General features: G+C 39.0%; 1 protein-coding gene across 2 annotated transcripts in view; it reads right to left on the bottom strand.

Annotated features, from left to right (window-relative positions):
* LOC124162881 (phospholipid-transporting ATPase VD) overlaps positions 1–19,762 on the bottom strand; it is a 259,032-nt gene that overhangs the window by 123,706 nt on the left and 115,564 nt on the right. The gene's annotated exons all lie outside the window — the stretch shown is intronic.

Genomic DNA, 19,762 nt, shown 5'->3' with positions numbered 1-19,762 from the left:
TCGTAGCCATAAAGGGCTGAATAAACTATATAACTTTTAAATCTGACTTAAGAGCCACAATAACTTAATACCAATGGTATCATGAATGCAAAAACAATTATTGCTACATCATTTCCAAGTGACATCTTTATTAGCCTTATAGATCGAAATTAATTACTCCGCACACATGGCTGCTGAATGTCTTTGATCCTGTATCATGTTCTTTTATTTGATCCCGAATAAGCTGCTTGCATTTCAAGCAAAATCCACTGTTATCTTCTTGAAGACTTAAAACAAACCACCTCACTGTCATTAAAGTAGTGTAATTAACCATCGAAGTAACCACAGGACAAAACTGTAGACGATAACGTTTAGTAGACAATGTGATAGGGCAATGCAAAAAAAAATTAAGTTTTTCATTAGTGATAGGAGGGTCTTTCTGAGGCTCAACAGGCAAAATCGTGAATCCTTATGAACTGAAGTGATGAAATTGTAAGATGCTTAATTCGACTTCACTTGCTGCTTGCATTCTAAAAATTGGATTCTCGTGTTATTTAAAACCTAGATATAAAATTAATGGATTGGGTATCATAAACAGAAAGAGCATAATAAACGACAAGTCAATTCACTATCATAACTTCTAAAAGCATCAAAAATATTTCGGCGCAGGAAAAAATTCTGCCATCTCTGACAAAACTCGTACACCTAATTTCCACGCGCCGTTGGCGTGGAGAAGCCGACACGAGTAGGCGGAGTACATATTCCAGGGCGGTGTAGTGCGGATGACATCACTGTCACGGAAATGTAGCCTTCAACTAAGGTAAAGGACAGGCGGACAAGTTTGAGGACCCTGCCTCACGCTCGAGAAGAGGAAACTACTGCGGTTGAAATAATCGAGAAACCGCCGCGATGGAAACCAACACGCACAACCACAAAAGAGAATGACGCTAAAGATATTTTATTTCTTTTTATTTATCTTCATCGCCCCAAAAACAGGGCATTTAAGGCCTTTATGGCAGGGTAATCTACCGAATACCAACGTAGGACTATCACTAGCATCCATGTCCTGGATAGGGACAAGGTGGAACTCGAACCCGCGACCTTCGATATCGCAGGTGAGGACTTTAACCCACTGAGGCCTGATACTCCTCTGGACCTGATATAACAGCGTAGCAGCTACGGCGGTACTCACTTGTTGCATATTTTTATTTGACCTGATGATGACGCTAAGCGTCGAAACGCATTGATACGAATATTAATAAACCAGATGAAAGTACAATAAGTTTTTCATTTTATGGAGCAGGTCAAGATACAAACTAAGCCAAGTGAAGAGTAAATACCGCTATTTTGACCTCCAGGAGGACCTTCCCATGAAAATAAAGATTTTTACCACAATATGGAGTTGAAGTGATGGAAATAATCAGTAGTAGGTACTTCGCCATCTCTATGAAGACTAACATCACAGCTGACTGCAGTTCTTAACTATCGTTGTCCTTCAATTCACGCGCCAAAAGAGAGAGTAAATTCTTAAGCTAGACGCGCAAAAGCGTATGTAAACAGATATATCAACTACTAATGCTATATCTTCCAACATACTCAATAGAAGAACACATGAGATTTCAACTCCGCATTCAAAACAATGCCAACAATTCCGATATCGCATGGAAAACCACCACCCCAGATTCACTGCATAAATATCAACAGGGATAAAAAAATTTACAGCACACACAATGTAATAAATACAGGCTATGAAATAATATTTTAACTTGCTTACATTATTATTATAAAGACCATCTCATTCAGAAAAAAATAAAAGCTAGATATATCCACAAATTTGCCATCTCAACGTAAGCGCTAGATGACAGCCGTTGTTCCCTCATTAAATACTTGCACCTATTTATGCGTGGCATGTTAGCACACAATTGCAAAAGTAAATTATTATTCGCAAAGAACATAGTATTTGACTGAAAGAAGCCTCTCTATTTCGGTATCTAACGCAATATAGCGGAAGTACCCAACAGGGCCGGACTGGGACCTCTAAAAGGGCGCTGCCTTCAACTTAAGAAAGGGCGCAGTCCGAGGGTAGGGCTGTGGGATATTGCTTTGAAAAAATAGGGTATTTTTTTGCAATGGTTTCAAAAAAGTTATTTAACTATTACAGCAACGTATGCGATAGAAGGTACGCTAATTTAACAAGCGAATACTCCAAATGATCATGTGTAATTGGCTTCTACTTAACATGGATATATTCTAAATATTTTATATTTTAATATTTTCAAAGATATTCATTATTAATATTACAAATTACACTACAGCCACTATTTACAATGTTTGAATAATGGAAAAGATAAAACTTGTAAGTAAGATTAAGGCTATAAATGGGTTTTATTTATGTATACATTTATGCAATCCAAATCGTACATGAAACAAGAGACGTATTCAACTGTTTTATGAAATAAAACTAATACAAAATGAAACATATCTTTGTATAAATACAAAACAGCCTCTGAAAACTGAAGTTATCACTAATTATTGTGAAGGCCACTTTTTTGGAGCCCACTTTAATTATCAGAAGGAGAGTAGGCGCTTCATTTCCTTGCTTCGGAAACAGAGTTCATCTATAATTTTTTCACTGCTTATCTTTGTGACTAATTCTCGTTCCGACTGCATCAAGAGGAGAGCTTCCAAATTCTCATTGCTCATGGATGAACGAATTCTCGATTTTATGAGCTTGAGCTTTGAAAATGCACGTTCGCAGCTCACTTGGGTCATCGGTATTGTTAAAAGGAACTTGTAAGCCTTATGGAGTTGCGGATACATTAATGAGTACATATTGTACTGATAAAATATCTTGTATGCACATTTAATACAGGAGTGGCATTTGTTGTTGCTTTTAAACCAAATTATTTCTTCATCTTCATCTTCTGATTTAGAACTTAAATTCACATCAATGTCACTGGAGTCTTTCTGAAAGTGATCTTGTAAATTCATATTAAAGATTGGCCATTGCTCAATAAATGATTCCAGTTCTTCCTGGAGCTTGCCTTTGTCAATGTTGGGGATCACAGAGCATATTTTTTCCAATGCATGTTCTGGTATTCCATTTGTTCTTAACTCAGAGAATCTTACAGGATCAAAGCATGAAAGATCTTGATAAACCCGATTTTGATCAGAAAACCTTGCTTCCATACTGGCGTTGATTTGGTCAACAACCACATAGAACACATTAACTTTAAAACTCTCTTCACTGCTGAATGGAGTTTCTACGACCTCATCACTTGTTTCATCTGGCATTTTTTTCCGTTTTTTCTGTCTTCTGGCTGGCAATTCACTCTCTATGCTGATGTTGTTGGAATATTGATCCAAAATTGGATTTTCTTCGATTTTATTAATCAGACTTTTTGACATGAACTTGACAAAGTTTTTTGCAGCATGGACAATGCCTGAAAACTCTTCTCTTATTCTCTTAAGACTGTCTTGAGCTGATGAAATCAAATTCCAAGCCTGTGCATAATCTAAATGTTTTGTTTGAAGATAGTCCGACAAAGTTGTTGATTTGAAAATAATCAAGAACATCATAGCAGTTAGGATTCTTTCAAACGACAAAAACTTTTGAAGAAGACTGCTTCATTTCTTGTTTTGGAACTGAATTCTTGGGTATTTGCCACGATAGAAAGAGAAATGATCAACTCTATGTACACAGTTTTAGGTTGTTTTCCTTCATCTTCCGCCAATTTCATCCAGTTATGGAAATAGCCAAAGATCTTGGAAGTGGCGTCACTCTTTGATCTCCATCTAGTTGCACCAATAGCACCCAACCTATAACTTGGATGTTGCTCCAAATAAATATCTAGTCTCTTGTGAGATTCCCTTACAAACACTTGAGTTTGCTGCAGTAAACCAAAAAACGAAATCGAAGCCGTCACAACTTGTGATGTGTCTACCATAACCAAGTTTAGGGAATGGGAATAACACCACGTATGAATGTGGTGTGGGATCTGCTCTTGCAGCCTGGCTGAAACGCCCTTATATTGACCACTCATCTTTGCAGCTCCATCAAATGAGTTGGCAATGCAGTTGTTGATATCAAGTCCTGCTTCCCTGATTACTTCGGTAAATGTCTTGAATAAACTTTCTCCTGTTGACGACGACTGCACGTTCTGTAAGCCAATAATTCTTTCTTCTACTTCCGTTCCCAACACGTATCGTAAAACAATGACACATTGGTCAAAACCAGAGACATCTGTAGTTGAGTCCATTAAAACAGAGTACGCCATAGCTTGCTTTACTTCATGAGTGATAATTGATTTGATCAAACATTTTATAATGCTCATTATTTTATTAACGGTGGTTTTACTCAGAAATGTCACCTGGCCTCCCCTTCCTCTGGCTTTAGAAATATCATCGTCTGCTGATTTTAACGCAGCTTTACTCGTTTGAATGATTTTTTGCACGTGATTTTCTAAGTTTCTGTCATAATTGCAGAGAAGAAGGATTATATCTAAAAAATTTCCATGGTTCAATGAATGGTTATCAAGGGAATGGGCACTTTCTTCTGATGCCCTATAAGCAAGGCCTTGTTTTCCAATAAGTTTTATAACATCTATAATAGCAGACACCACTTGCCTTCGATCAAATACTTCTTTTTGTCTTTTTGCAAGCTGTTTTTCAAAAATTTGCTTGTCGATGGTCGATCCCCTGTCATGCGCCACCTTAGCCTTAACTGATTCTTTGTGCGATATTGAAGCCTCATGTTCAAGTACAGTTTGTGTCAAATGTCTGTAACGGTCAAACCCCTGGCAGAAAACTGATGAATAATCTGTAAAAACTAAGCATATACTGCAAAACAACTTTTTTGAACTAGTGTTGTAAGTAAGCCAGCTGCGTTTAAATTTTTCGCCATCAATATCTACCGTGAAAATGCTTTCACTAAAAGGCAGTCGTTTGGCGTTTCTGTCACACTAAACAGGATGAAACTGGAAAAACGAAGCAATGTCCAAGTCTGTCCGATTTGGCTTTTTATAGTACTTGTCATTTTCATTGTCCAACATTAACTCTTCATTTGTTTGACTTTGTACTGTCAGTGAAACTTCATTGTCTGTTTTGTCTGTCGCTGCTGCCGGTTCACTTGGCTGTACTACTTTCACTTCGGAAACTAACAAATCCACTTGAATATCACTCCCCGGGTCATCCTCCGCCACGGAATGTTCTGAACATGAGATTTTTTTTAAGTTTTCGATAGTCCTCCCAGATTCTTCATCAGCGTTGGAAGAATAACTTGGCTGTAAACCATGACCATAAAAAGTGGTTATCTTTGGCAAATTTTGAGCAAATTTTTCCCTTTGTCTATCGTATTTTTCTTTTCTGTATTCATTTCCTGATTTTCTTTATTTCTTTGGCCTTTCTCCTTCCATTGTGCCCTAAAAAAGAAATGTATGTATGCGAAAATGTCCTCAATAATCGCTTTTAAGAAATATGTCTAGTTTTGTGGATCAGTCCTCCATAAATTATTGACGGTGACACGAATGTGGGAGTGAAGGTCTAAGGCCAAATATCGGCAATACATAATTATTGAAGTTTCTTGTGTAGTCAGAAGTAATCTTAAAACAAATTAATGGATATTACCAAAATCAAGTAAATCAAAATATAGAGATGGGTCGAAAAGCAGATTTCTCAAACTCGAATATCGAATTCTAATATTAAATCATTGCTCGAATACCTCGAATTTCGAATATCTCGAATACTAAACGAAGAATGCGAGAATTTTTTACTCAGTTGCCTATGCAGCAGGAAACTCTAGATTTTGGGGAGTGATTTTAATTTCCTTTAAAGGATTCGAACAGGAATTAAGCTGATTAATAGAATATTTTAATTTTATAGAAACAATTGGGCATATAGTCCATTCAACTAACATCTCTTTCAAATATTCTAAGGGGACACACCACCTCGCGAAAAAAGATTTCATGCCGTCAAGCATTTACACTGCAACGATGGATTTCTGTCTGATGTATCCATTCTTATCTACCAAACGCCATTTCAGCGGTACGCCCATTTGATACTCTGCTTCATCCAACTACTTATTTTCAACAGGTGATGCGGCCTGCGAGCGACCAGCTCGCAGGCCGCATCACCTGTTGAAACTTGTTGGTCAGGGGTGTAACGCGCTGCTGTAGCTCGCGGAAAAGTATTGTATTCCTGGGAAACTGTTGAGCGGACGTTAAAATGGAGCGAATTTTGTCTCTAAAGATCTGCAAAATCGTGCGTTACCCCTGTAAATGATGTTACTTCAAAAAATCGGGAAAATTTAATGTTATTGCATTTATGCTCTTTGAGCGACCTCTAAATGTTAAAAAATTGAGCTGAAATTTTTAGGATATCCATTCTGCACCCCAGAGCATATTTTAAGAGGTAGAAATTAAAAATCAGAGAAAATATAAAAAATAGGCAACACCCTACCGAGCAATCCCTAATAGCCGCTGGAAAAACTCGAAGAACACTCGCCTCTCGTTTGGCGCCATGTCTTCTGCATCATAGGTCTGCATTCAGCGCCGCCACAGCTGTCAACGTTGTCTCGTAACGCGCAAACCTTAGCAATGGCGCAGCGTGTCATTGCAATCATAGCATGTCGCTGTCGTCTTAGTTACTGTATTATCAGTATAAGTTGTTTTTGTATACAAGTGTTGGGTTTTTTTTTGACTGGAGCACCTTTTAGAAAAGACGTACTTGCGCCTTGCGGGCGCAGGAACACATTTTTCTAAGGGCGCACCCTTAGACCACGTTGTTCTAAGGGCGCACCGGCCCACGGCCGATGGGCCGGCGGGCCAGTCCGGCCCTGGTACCCAACACCAGAAACATCTGGAAGAACTAGAAGTCAAGCTCGGTAGTTTCAAGCCGACTTGTTGATTCCAAACTTATAATTCGCATCAGAGGCTGTCCGAGCCAACGGCTATAAAACCACCGTTCCATGACATGGCGTCCATTTCATCTGGCGCCTTACCGAGATGATGAGCGAAATAGCTGTTGAAAACCCTGTCCACGCCTAATAACGACTGCCTACCATTACGGCTAATTCCACTGGCCGGAATAGACAGCACCAAATCATGGCGGTGGTGAGCAAGAAAGCAAACGTGGCTTCACATAAATCGTATTCACGACAAACGCACACCTACCGTGACTCATAACACAGATTAATTGAGATACTACATATGGTGCAACGATAAGGAAGCTTAGGGCTATATTACTCCGCGCTTTCGGGCTACAAACAAAAAGCGACGTCACTTACAACTGGTAAGAAGGGTAAACATTTTTGTTAGAGCGAAGATCTTTTAGTCCAAGTTTATTTAAGATCACGCGTGACAGAATGAGTACACTGATTGCGTCAAAGGCATCCGAGTGTGCGGCCATTAGTCTTCTTCCATTCGAATCGCTGCCTCGATGAGAGTTCACTCCCAGTACTACATTCGGATTTCACGGTTCGTATAGGCGGCACAATATTCTAAGTCCGCATTAGTTTCATATTTTAAAACCAACATTTCCCAAATAACCTTCGCACTCGCGATTCATTACTTTCTGCGACGCCTTGGAGGTATGAAATAATCCTCAGCTATAACGCGCCTGATGTCTGACATGTGGCAAGTGGCATTTAGATATTCGTCAATTATTTTTAATTAGATGTTCGTCAATGTTTGTCAAGCTGTTGGAATGAAAATATTCATTTATTGGAGAGCCACCAAAAACATTTCTTCAAATAGTTACAGAAATTAGGGGGGAAGGCGGCCCACGCCCCTCTTAACCCTCCTTCACAAACAGTGCGGGGCATGAGGAAAGGTAGAACTATTTTCGAACCATAATAAGAATTGTTCGTTTCGAGAACTGATCCATAAAATATGCAATGGTAGCAAACCGGTAATGCAATCTGTCCAGCACGTTAAAAAAAAAGCGACGCACGAAGGTAGGCCACGCGTATTAACATACTACTAGAATTTTCTAGTCACCAGCCTTTCCACTAATTGTGAGCGGCTCGAGATAGGCAAGCGGCTAATTTCAGACGAAATTAGGATTCCTGCGACCCAATGACGCTCTGCAATTCGGAGGCAGAGGAAATGACATTGGCTGGAGCCCATTCCCGAATATGACCCTCCACCCTTTTTCATTAACTGGGCTAATTTCAAGTTCCCATCTCATACCCTATTGCTTCCTCCCGCGATGCCAGCGCTCGCGAAGGTAATTTGGGAACTAACCACGACGATTGGCGTCCGGCTTCGCCACCACAGCGAATGGTGGTGCGCTCGGAAACCCGAATGTTGGAAAGCGGAACACCCAAGGATGGGGAAAATTAAAGCGAAAAAAATTTAAGGGAAATCGACTGTTATGCAATTATTAGTTAGCTTCCCGTTAAAAAATACTACATACGTTTTTTTCCATTTCGGTGGTTAGAACTAAAAATGTAGCTGTTGCTTGCCATTAGGTGTTATCTGAAGGTAGTTACCACTTTATGTACATCTATCAATTTTATAAGTACCTCAAATCATACTTTCGTTTAAAAATTATAACAATTATTTTTCAAATTTAAGATATTATCGATTTCATTAATACGTGGTAATTATTTGTTACAGGTAACTTTAACTACGTGTCTCCCAGGTAAAACATTTTGATTGGTGCCAGTGGTTTACTAATCAAGCCATAGGTTAAGTAATTTAAGCCATACCTCCATTGTAAGGAATAAACCGTGGACTAGCCAGCGAAGCGTTTCCACCAGCAATTCAGGCAAATAGTTAACATTTTAAAAATTTAAATCATTTGCTTCACCCATGATAACGAACCTGGAATCCCTAATTCGCGCTTGGTGCTCAATATATTTAAGTTACGTTTTGAGGTCCAATTAAACGCGGCGAATCTATCACTATGTGAAAAATACCAGAACATTTTTCCAGGAACACTAAATTATCGATTTTCAAATTTTAAATAACCAGAGATTTGATGATTTCGTAGTAATTATAAATTGCAAGTAACTACTCGTCTTCCCGGTAAAATATTTTGATTGGTGCAAGTAATTAATTAAACATTTGGAGGAACAACTTTATCGCAGTCAATATTTTGGCACTTCACTCATCTCACGTATCCACCAACGACGCAGCCAATGGTACGAAGAGTTTAGGGAGGTTTACATTTAAATCGATCAAGATCACTTCGCTCGCTTTACCTGGGCCACTTAGTACACAGAATGTTTTCATGTGCGGATGTCCACAGACTTCACCCGGCGCTTAAACGCGGGATCATTCGATGAGCAGAGGAACACCCAACCCTTTGTGCCACCACAAACCCAAACGCACAACAACACAAAATTTGTTTGCAAAAAACGGAATTCAATTACAATAAAAACATGCCCAAGCACAAAATATATAATTTATAATTGTTACGGCATTCTCCCGTTGAAGTATTTGGGAATTTCTCCGGTCGTCTCCCTTCTCATGATGATCCTCCATCTTTACTTCACCCCCATTACGTTTTCAACATCCCCTCTCCGCACAGTACTAGCTCAAACTTCAAACCCGAGAAAATTTTCATCAAACCAAACCTGTTTACCCCGTATCTTATCTAGAAGCTTTCTCTCCTCGCCCACTACTTCTAACACTTAGTCATTCCTCTTACCCTCTGTCCACTTCCTCTTCTCCATCCTCCTCCAAACCCACATTTCGAACGAGTTTTCCCTATTCATCCTTCTTCAACTTCCACACAAAGAGCTCCAATCCAGATCAGGCTCTTTATTAGCCCTTTCCTTTAATTTCAACATAAAGATCATAAAGACTGCAGAAAAATGTAATGAGGCAGTCTAGTTGATAGTAATAATGCTAAAAGATGGAGATCACTCATGCCTCTCAAAGGATGACCTCGCGGAGAGTAGGGGGTGACATTCCGCCCCATCCTCTTCCGAGGCGTCCGAGTGATTGATCGAGTGAGCGGCCCGCGAGGACACGGCTGAGGACGACAGGGGGGGGCGGGGGTGTTTTGTTTAGTGAGAAATGCGTCACGGCTGCCCCTGTCCCTAATCACACGCACCGGGGCCGGAGCTCTACGGCCTCATGAATCACTATAGTGGAAGGCATAAAAGGGCCGAATCAAATCGTGAAATTTTGACGCAGAATAAAAAAAGAAGAATAAAATACAGTGGGAGGCTGCGTGGTTCATCAAAAACTGCTATGAGCGAGCAGAAAGCGTCACAAAGATCTTACACGATTTAGACTGGGAGCTGCAAGAGACTCGCAGGGCTACGAGCTAGGTTTAAACTGCTTGAGCAATTAAGAGAAAACATTTTTCAAGTGTCGCGGAGAGCGTCACCGTAGAAGAAAGGTCTGGTGTTTTTCCGGAGAATAGACTGATTTAGATTTTCTACGGTTTCCCGCCGGTTTAGAGTGTCAATTTCCTCCAACGTTTCGGGGTCCGACATATTCCTCGTTATTATGTTCATTCTCTGATGACGATAACGTGTTGGACGCGGCTTGGCTGGAATTCCGGCAAAGCCAAACGAATTGCTCATGGTGACTTCAGTCCTAGGTGTATATACTTTGCACCCGTTCGCGTGACTGCTTAATAAGTTACTTTTTTCATGAAGAGGTTTCACGCACATTTCATTCAGAAAATTCATCGGTAGAGTCTGGGTACCCCAATCACAATTATTGTCATATATAGGACCAATCGGACGGTTTGGGTAGAGAGTAGGACGGCATCCCAAATTTAGCTCTCGTTTATCTCCGCGAACCTTATTTCACCCAAGTAGGATTTGTTGCTTTCCCAGAGCATCTACTTCAAGAAGTTTTCTCAGTTCGTCTACCGGAATAAGGCTTCCATTTGGCCCGACGTTTCGATGCTCGACTCGAGAATCATTTTCAAGGCGAGATGAATTTAGTACCCGGAAATCATCCGTCTTATACAGCACAGTTGCCCCCGCGGGTCAAGTGACTCTTGTCAAATCGACGATCGAAACGTCCGCCAAAATGGACGCCCAGACCCGGTGGACGACCCGAGAAAATTTATTGAATCTTAACTATGACATTATACAAATTCTCTATAACCACCGCCAGCAATCGTCGTTATCACTTACATTCCATCCCGAGTACTTACGAGAATGGCAAGCGAAGTCGCGATTCCGAAATGGATGATGTATACCTAGAGTAGATACGTCTTGAGTAGAGCAAATAATCCTCTAACGCTCGGAAAATATTCCACTGCATGAAAATCCAACGCTCACCGGAAAAAAATACCTCAAGCCCGGCTAGCCCTCCTAATCACAAAAATTGATCGACCATGAATAAGTAACTTCATACGATTTCTCGACAAGAATTCTGATTGGACCAAATCTGATCCATGCTAATAGATACTAACGGCAAAACGATGAACCAGATTTTTTAATTCCGATTTTAATCATGACAATGAATAGAGAAAATTATCTTTGAAAAAACTTACTTTCATAGTAAATAGGAATAAATCAGTTAAAAACCAATATTTTACCATAAAAAGTTGTCTAATCACTTTGATTCAAAGTCGATCGATTTCGAATGCAAAGAAACAAGTCAACAAGTGAAATGATATCATAAAATACGTTTTCAAATGCAAGTACTTCAACTATATTTTTTACATGATACAGGTTTTCTTTCATTTTTAAGTGAGTGAATTTTCAAACGATTTATAAATATTTTCTGAAGACAAAGTGCATGATGTAACTATAAAAAACAAATTTTATTAATTATCAAAAATATACGATGTAATAAAACAATCTTAATTATTTTGCAAACTTAAAATAACATATGTACGTGCATGTACCACATTCTAGGTTTCCGAATTTCTGCGGAGTTTTCCGACAGCAGCGTCACTATTAATTTAGAGTCAATTATTTGTAACTAATCCGCCAACTAGAATTTTCATTTTATTTCGTTGAAAATTTGATAAATATTGATCAGATTGAGCGCAACCCATTTAAAACAAGATTTGTCTTCGATAATTGATCTTTGAGTTCTACCTTACCCGGAGGTTAGTTTAAAAGCGATTGCAAAATTCCACCGTGGCAGACAGACACGCAACAATTAAAGTTACGAAAAAACGTTGGGTCACAACTTGACATCAATATCTACGACACTTCGGCTCCATTTACCTTCCGCGCATATGAATAGGGTAGTTTCCTTCATCAAAGAAAACGAAATGCATTGATTGTGATCCGTTACCCACCATTAGTGTATTCATAATATACAAATTATTTGGTTTTAGAAATCCCAGTTTAGACGAATGGCAATGGTCAATTTTAACCTCATTTGAAAAAGGCCAGATTGGCGCCCATGCGACTCCATTCCACGTGACGTCACAGGGACCTAATTTCTATACGAGTAGATAGGAGTTTTACATGGTCTGAGATTACCAATGCATGCCTGAGGCACAGAGCTCAGGGAAACATCTCATAATAATCACACATTAAAAATACCTAAGTTCGGAAAGTTTCATTCGTTTGATCGGGGAATAATAATCCTTATTTAAACCAAGCGCTACCTGCTAGCAGGGTACTCATGTCAGCTACCTGCTAGCAGCCTACGTCGTATCAGCGCTCAAGCCTCGCCCCAAGGTCACCTCACACGCCGACAGCTGGAACCAGAAATACGTCACACGGACTTTTCCCATCATTCCTACTTAGCCGTCGCGTTTTCGCGCGCTTGAAATTTTTCACTTTTCATTTAATCGCGAACAATAGATATCGTTATTCGAAAATCTAAGAGCGTGAAATGCGCACTTCAGGAGTAATAATCTTTCGATTAAGGCAATAAAAAAATAATAGGAAACCACCCTATTAAGTGCGGCAAAAGTATTCCCTTCGATCGAATCTCTGTTCGTCTCCATTTACCCAGTGACATTCAAATGTAGCTCACTTACTCCTTTCGTATTGATTAAACTGCCGTACTCCGTGACGGATCGGTAAGTTGCCTCTCAGAATTCACCTCAAGAAAGACTAATCAAATTCACTCTCTCACTAGCACTTAAGTACGTTTAGCAGGCAAAAGGAGTATATAAAAAATCAAAGTAAAAAAACACTGGCGCATTTCTTTTAATGATCAAAAAGCCCACACCACATTTAAAAAATTAAAAAATCGATCATTTCAGAGATTTTTCCGAATAAATCAGACCTATAGCTATCTTCGTTGATCGATTTTAAAACACCGGTTATTACCACACTTCAATAAATAACTCCACTACTGACCATGGCTTCGACACTCTTATGTCATTTTGACCTTGAAAATGACAGTTGCGAAAGCATGGCTGGTAGTGGAATTATTTGTCAAAGTGTGGAAATTACCATTTGTTTTTTATATTTGATCAAGGATATCGAAGTTCCATCACGTCAAGCTAAGAACGATCTCGTACGTTCTTCGTTATGCTAACGTAAGCATAAAACTGCGAAAAATAACCATTTTAAAAACTAGAAGCCATACAAATAAGATTGAGAAAACTGTCCACGCGATTCTAGATTCGGCAAGCATGAACAGACACGGCCTTTCAGTCGCTTCCTTAATACCATTGATCGATAAACTCTTTCCCCCGCACTATATAAAAGAGCACGCTCAGTGACCACTTCACATTCAAATATTGCATGAAGAAAATATTGTATGCCCATCATCACATGCACCATCCAGACATATTTGTCGGTGTGTATTTGGTTCTAAAAGGACAACGACTGCGAACGGTCCATGAACACAGAAAACGATCTCAACGAATTTTACGCAGTCGTGCAGGCCCTGTACAGAACTGAGTGCAAGCGGCTCGAAAATGAAAGAGCCAGACGGTCAAAGAAATAACAATGCAGGAACCCGGGCGTCGCATGTGAATTAGGGTGAATTATGACCAACACTTACCAAGCCAATCGATTAACGGCGCAGACAGAAAGGCGAAGAAATCAGCTGGATATTCATATTTGATAAAGGTAAAAGGGAACCATCAAAAGCGGGAAATCGAGAATTAGAGAAAAATTAATACTTTCTCAGAAAACCGAAAACAACTCCCGATGGCATGCTCCTCGTTGCTTATCTCACAGTCATGAATGGAAATTTATCATTAAACGAATTTAAGTCCTAATGCCATTCACCCGCCCAGCCCACATACCCAAGTTCGACAGCTGCCACACAAATCACGAAAACCATTTGGATGAAAAATAAGTAAAAAAGGTCAATATCGCACGAACCTACGTGACTGGACTAATACATAAAAATTAAAAGTGTATGTCACGAATAAAGATAAGATCACAATGATTAAGTATGCATTACCTAATTCATATTTTATACGACTCTCACTCGATCCAAAGGATTAAATAGACTGCTTCATATTTCGCCCACATAACCAATAAAAAGCAGTCGTGCAAACGTCATAAAACACATGCGGGAACCGCAATCCTCCGCATTAACGAGACAGTTCACTAATCAAAAGACAAGCCAGCATGCACGACGCCCACACGAAATACTACTCGCGGAGAAGACAATTAGCCATCTCGTTAAAGGCAATCAAATGCAGAGAGGAATAACACAAGAATACTACAAACAAGCAGAAAAAAGTTATTTTTAAGCCTATCACTACGCAACATGAAGAATTTCGTCTCATTCACATTTTCCTAATGCAATTGCGAGAAAAAAAAGATGCAAGGAAAAACATTATGCACATGAAAACTTAAGTACTTCCTAAATTGCAATTACGTTCAGAAAATAAACAACAATAACAATTTCGGTTAAAATTGGATGAATCCCATAATAACCGACGAGGAATACTACAAACCATCAAATGAACAGGTGAAATCGGTGGCCTGCAAACAATCGTCAGCGGCGAGAAATAACAACATGGGTGGGGCATGAAATCAGGATAATCCAACTGAATTGCTGTTGACTAAGCGCCTAATTTCGGCAAAGAAAATAATAATTATTTCGCCAAAAAATTAAGGGGAAACAATTGGGTCAAGCCAACAATTCCAGTGATCAACACTAACGGGCAGGGGTATCCCTGATTAAAGAAACATGGGAGGCGGCTGATGATTTCACTGTTTGGAGAAAGAGAGCGTGTCTCAGGACGGACTCGCTGAAATATTCAAGAGGCAGCCACGAGGGAGCAGCCACGCCCCCGCCGAAGGGACTCCTTGAAGAAGAAGGGCGCCGACAGGGAGATGGGTATGCGGGCGGGCAAAACAAATTCATTGTTTGTCCCCCGTTGCTGCGGTGGGAAGGCAAAAAGGCACCATCACGAGAAGGGGCGCTGGGAGGAGCGACGAATTAACATTTCACGAGGAGTGGACAAGCAAAGGGAGGCGGGATTCCTCGGCTTCGAGAAGAGGTCGTCCTATCCGTCCCACTCGGCGGTGGGAAGTCTCGAACAGTATGCATAAACATAGCGAGTTTAAGAAGTAGGCAAAAGCTGACGATAACATTGAAACCAGCTGAGTTAAAAATATTACTCATATTAATGGCCTGATGAAAACAATGGCAAAAGGACTAGTGGATAGGAAGAAGGGCAAGGGACGGTCCCGAATGAGTTACATAGAACAGATTATAAAGGATGTAAAATAGAAGAAATACGTCGCTATGAAAAGGCTAGAAGATAGCAGAGAGGAATGGAGAGCTGCGTTAAACCAATCTTCGGATTGTTGACTAAAGATGATGATGAATCTTCTCATAATCCTATCAAAGGTTTGGTCTAATATTTTAATCACAAAAATTTAATTATTTTAGCTCATATTAAATGCAACCCTACATTTTACGTACAAGGCTCGTTCAAAACGATATTTATGTACTCATGTATATAAATTTGTATGAGTACGTGCTTTCTAATGTGACCACCTTAATTTTTCTTAGGTGGAAAGAGTAATGAAACTGGTAGTTTCAGGTGAGAGATTCGGCGGAACCGATCCATCATAGATGAAAGGGGTCTTGCAAGTTCCACTGCAAAACTTTAATCACTGCAGGACGCGTTTCGAAGCTTTTACATCACTTTCATTTTTTTCTTCAAATGGTGTGAAATCATCGAAACACGCTCTTTAGTGCATGAAGTTTTGTAGTGGAACTTGCAAGATTCCTTTCATTTATAATGATGCGTTGCGTTATTTCTAATAGCTCTAGTAAGAGTATCAATAAATAGTTAAACGCTGGCTTTAAAGGAAAATATTAAATACATTTAAGAGAAACCTGACGAAATAGAATTCATTCAAAGTCAGAGATCTTTACTTTATGTTAATCACAGTCGTAATAAAAATTTTCACGCCAAATAACTCACCCCTTCTAAAAAGCATTGCTATCGAATGGGACAGCGGCGGGGGAACACGTGAGTTCGGGGATTTCCATTATGAGCTTGTCCGCGTTCGCAGAAGACAAAAATGGCAATTTTCCTTACTCAGATTGCTGGCGTAAAAATGGTTCAGAGAAGTATGTAAAGGCGGGGAAATGAATATCGATTCCATAAATTCCTCAAATTCAGAAAATAAATTAAATACGGATTCTTTCCTCCTCAGTGAAAAAGGCTCCCTCTGAAACACTGGTTCACTAACTTAACCATGATATTGCATGCGCCTATTCTGCCTCTAAAGCTGTATTCTGATTAAATCGAAACTTGAAGCTTTTACGTGGTGGAAGGGCTCCATATTAATAATGAAAAACACTTTGTTACTTCCACAAAATTCACAGTTTATATTTTATTACCGGTTTCGGCTGTAAACTGTGAATTTTGTGGAAGTAACAAAGTGTTTTTCATTATTAATACTGTGTTCTGATATTAGAGGCAGTTAAATCCCACTATATCACTTTTTAATTTTAATTAGACAATTTAATAAGAATATTAATGATTTTAGATAATTAAGTAATTAGTAAATTCCCGTTTTATGGGGGAAATATTTTTTTTTCATTCTATACTCAATGGCGGGGAATAACAAATCTTTGAACCATATCCGTGACTTGTATGAAACTGTCAGGCTTCCAACTAACTCACCCGGAAAGCCTTCAGTCTTTCGTGTCTGTGACATTTCTGCGAAGATGAACATCACAGAACGGTTGGTACATGATAAGGTCAACAATCTTTAGAAAAAAATACAAATTGAAAAAATTTCTATGAATGACAGCTAAACTGATTCCTTTGTGAACCTAAGGACTTAGAAAGAAGATAAGATATCCAATGCCAAACAAAAAATTTAACTTTTGAGGATATATAAAATTATAAAGCCAATTAAAGGAATGCTATCATCTCATACGATTCCAAAAGTCAACGCAAGCCAACATTAATACACGATCATTCGCAATTTTATATCAAAAAGAGAGACATAACGCAAAATAAACTGACCGGATTAAAATTTAATCCATATGCTAACCGAAATTCATCGTCTATTCAAGTTGATTACTTTATATGATGACCCAATAAAACTGAACCCGACGCCTAACAACAATAAACAGCGGTATTATTCAATATGCATATGGTCACAGGCTCAAGCAAGGCTGTAAAATTATTATCAGTTAGCTTCATTTTATGATGCGTTTTAAGAAGGTCCCACATAACGAAAACAACTCAGATGCTTGAACGATTATTTACTGATCCTTATTAGCCCGGCAGCTCATGAAGGTCAAATGTGTACTAACCAACGACACTTGCCTGGTTATACTCAGAATTTGTGCTCATCAACGAGACATCTACATGCAATATCGGAGGAAAACATGTAAATAAGAGTTAACGGGAGGACCATAAATCACACCTATGCATGGGCACAATAGAGGCCGGGGACTATTTTTAAAAATACACAATACCGTTCAAAATGCATTTGAAATGCAGAATACCTTTTACTTGAATATTTGAAAATCGAACAGAAAATAGTATTTTTAATATCTTTTAAAATACAAAATACATTTGTACGGAAACTAAGAGATCTTTCAAAAAAATACAACCTGCATTGGCATGTTATGGATGGTTGCAAACATGAAGAAAACGATTCTAACATAAACGAAGTAATCTCTGAAGTATAATGTTACACAGGTGTTATCAGAGCTACTTAAAAAGTATTTTGTAAATGTATTTTTTATTTTAGAATGGGAAAATATCAAAATCTGTATTTGAAAGAGAAAATACAAGATACATGCAGGTCGTGTACTTGAAATACCCAATACGAATTACATATGTATTTCAAATACATATTTTAAAATACTTGTATTTGAAATGCTGCCCAGCCCAGCACCTATGTAGATAAACGGCGCGCCGCGGTTCATCCGAAACCAAAATAATAGAAAAGATTTAAGGATAGCACAAATACTGACTAAATTAAAAACAGCCCTATGAACATTTCCGGACTCATTGGCAAATAGGGATAATGAACTACTGCTTAACCTCTGAGATCATCAACCTCCACATAAACCCAAGCACCGCCGACCGAAATGTGCTTTAAACCCATCCCACATCCCCATTGCTCAGCATTATTCATCAAATTCAAAATGCCATGACTCGTGTGCAATTAAAAGTGATCACTTACAGTCTCTACACTCTCACAGTGAATTTATGTTCCTGAAATAAATTTTTCGTGAAAATCCTTGAGACAGCTTTTAAGCTGGGAACTTTGGTTTGAAAATCAAAAGCGATACTTAATTGAACTTGCCATTTACGTAGGCAAGGATTATAGTTGTAAGATAAGGTAGGGTAAGTACGACCCCTAAATAGCATACATCAATTTTAACTATCGGAACTAGCTCTTACACGGAAAAAGCTGTTGTAAGAAAAAAAATTTCATGATCTCTCCAGAGACGCTATGCAGCCAAAGAGAAATTCCCAATGATAAGTGACTGATTGCTTTTTATATAGATGAATGGCATGTGATTCAAAGAACGAGCCCTTCCGCCGCCCGGCACGGCCGAACGCGTGAAGGTTGACACCATGGAGGCGAGATGAGGCCACATTCCGAACCAACCCCTCGGAGAGATCACGGGAGGCAGCTGCTGCAACATCTGCACAGCGGTGATGCACGCCAAGGTGCGATTACGGGTAAAAGAAGTTCAAGCGACGAAATGGCGACGAGTTCACGACGTTATTTCAGACTTGGCAACGAAACTCTGGTAAATCGACAATTAATAGATGAACATGTGGAAATAACACATTCACTTTATAAGCAATATTTATAGTGTCAACTAAATATGCTAAACAATTGCAAGAAACTCATAAACTCGATTCATTTTTCCATTAAAAGCACTAACGGTAAGAAGGACACTGATATCGTTTCATGCCTCAGTTCAAAGCATAAGCAGAACATAAGCAATGCTGAAAATTATTTTTGTTAAATTGTGTTTTGTGGTTTGTGTTAAAATGATTTTACATTCCAAGGCTATACGGAAGAACTAAAAGATATAAAATGATTGATTTTAGCAATTGAAATTGGGATAATATGTACCCCGGGTATTGCCGCCAGTATTTTATAAGAGAAAAAAATTGAATCGCAGCCCCGTAAATGACGATGCCAAGACGTCACACACGACCGCGTGGTCTACTGAATGATACCTTCAGCCATAATTTTCCCATTATTGAAAATCGAAAAATCATATTACCGTCCAACTTAACCTTCGAAAATTATTGAGCTTCTTGTTTATATTGTTCTATTGAGGTCTTATGTTTCGAGACCCAATGCTAGTCACTCATTCAAGGAAAATGATGTCACTTGGGGATTCTCACTTCGATTAATATCATAAATAAATGGCAGCGTACATGAAATAAATAAAATCCAGCATCACCAAGTAATATCATTTCCCAC

The sequence above is a fragment of the Ischnura elegans genome, chromosome 7 (genome assembly GCF_921293095.1).
Source record: "Ischnura elegans chromosome 7, ioIscEleg1.1, whole genome shotgun sequence".
NCBI lineage: Eukaryota > Metazoa > Arthropoda > Insecta > Odonata > Coenagrionidae > Ischnura > Ischnura elegans.
Note: the sequence above shows the minus strand (reverse complement) of the source record. Positions and strands in the feature narration are given on the sequence as shown.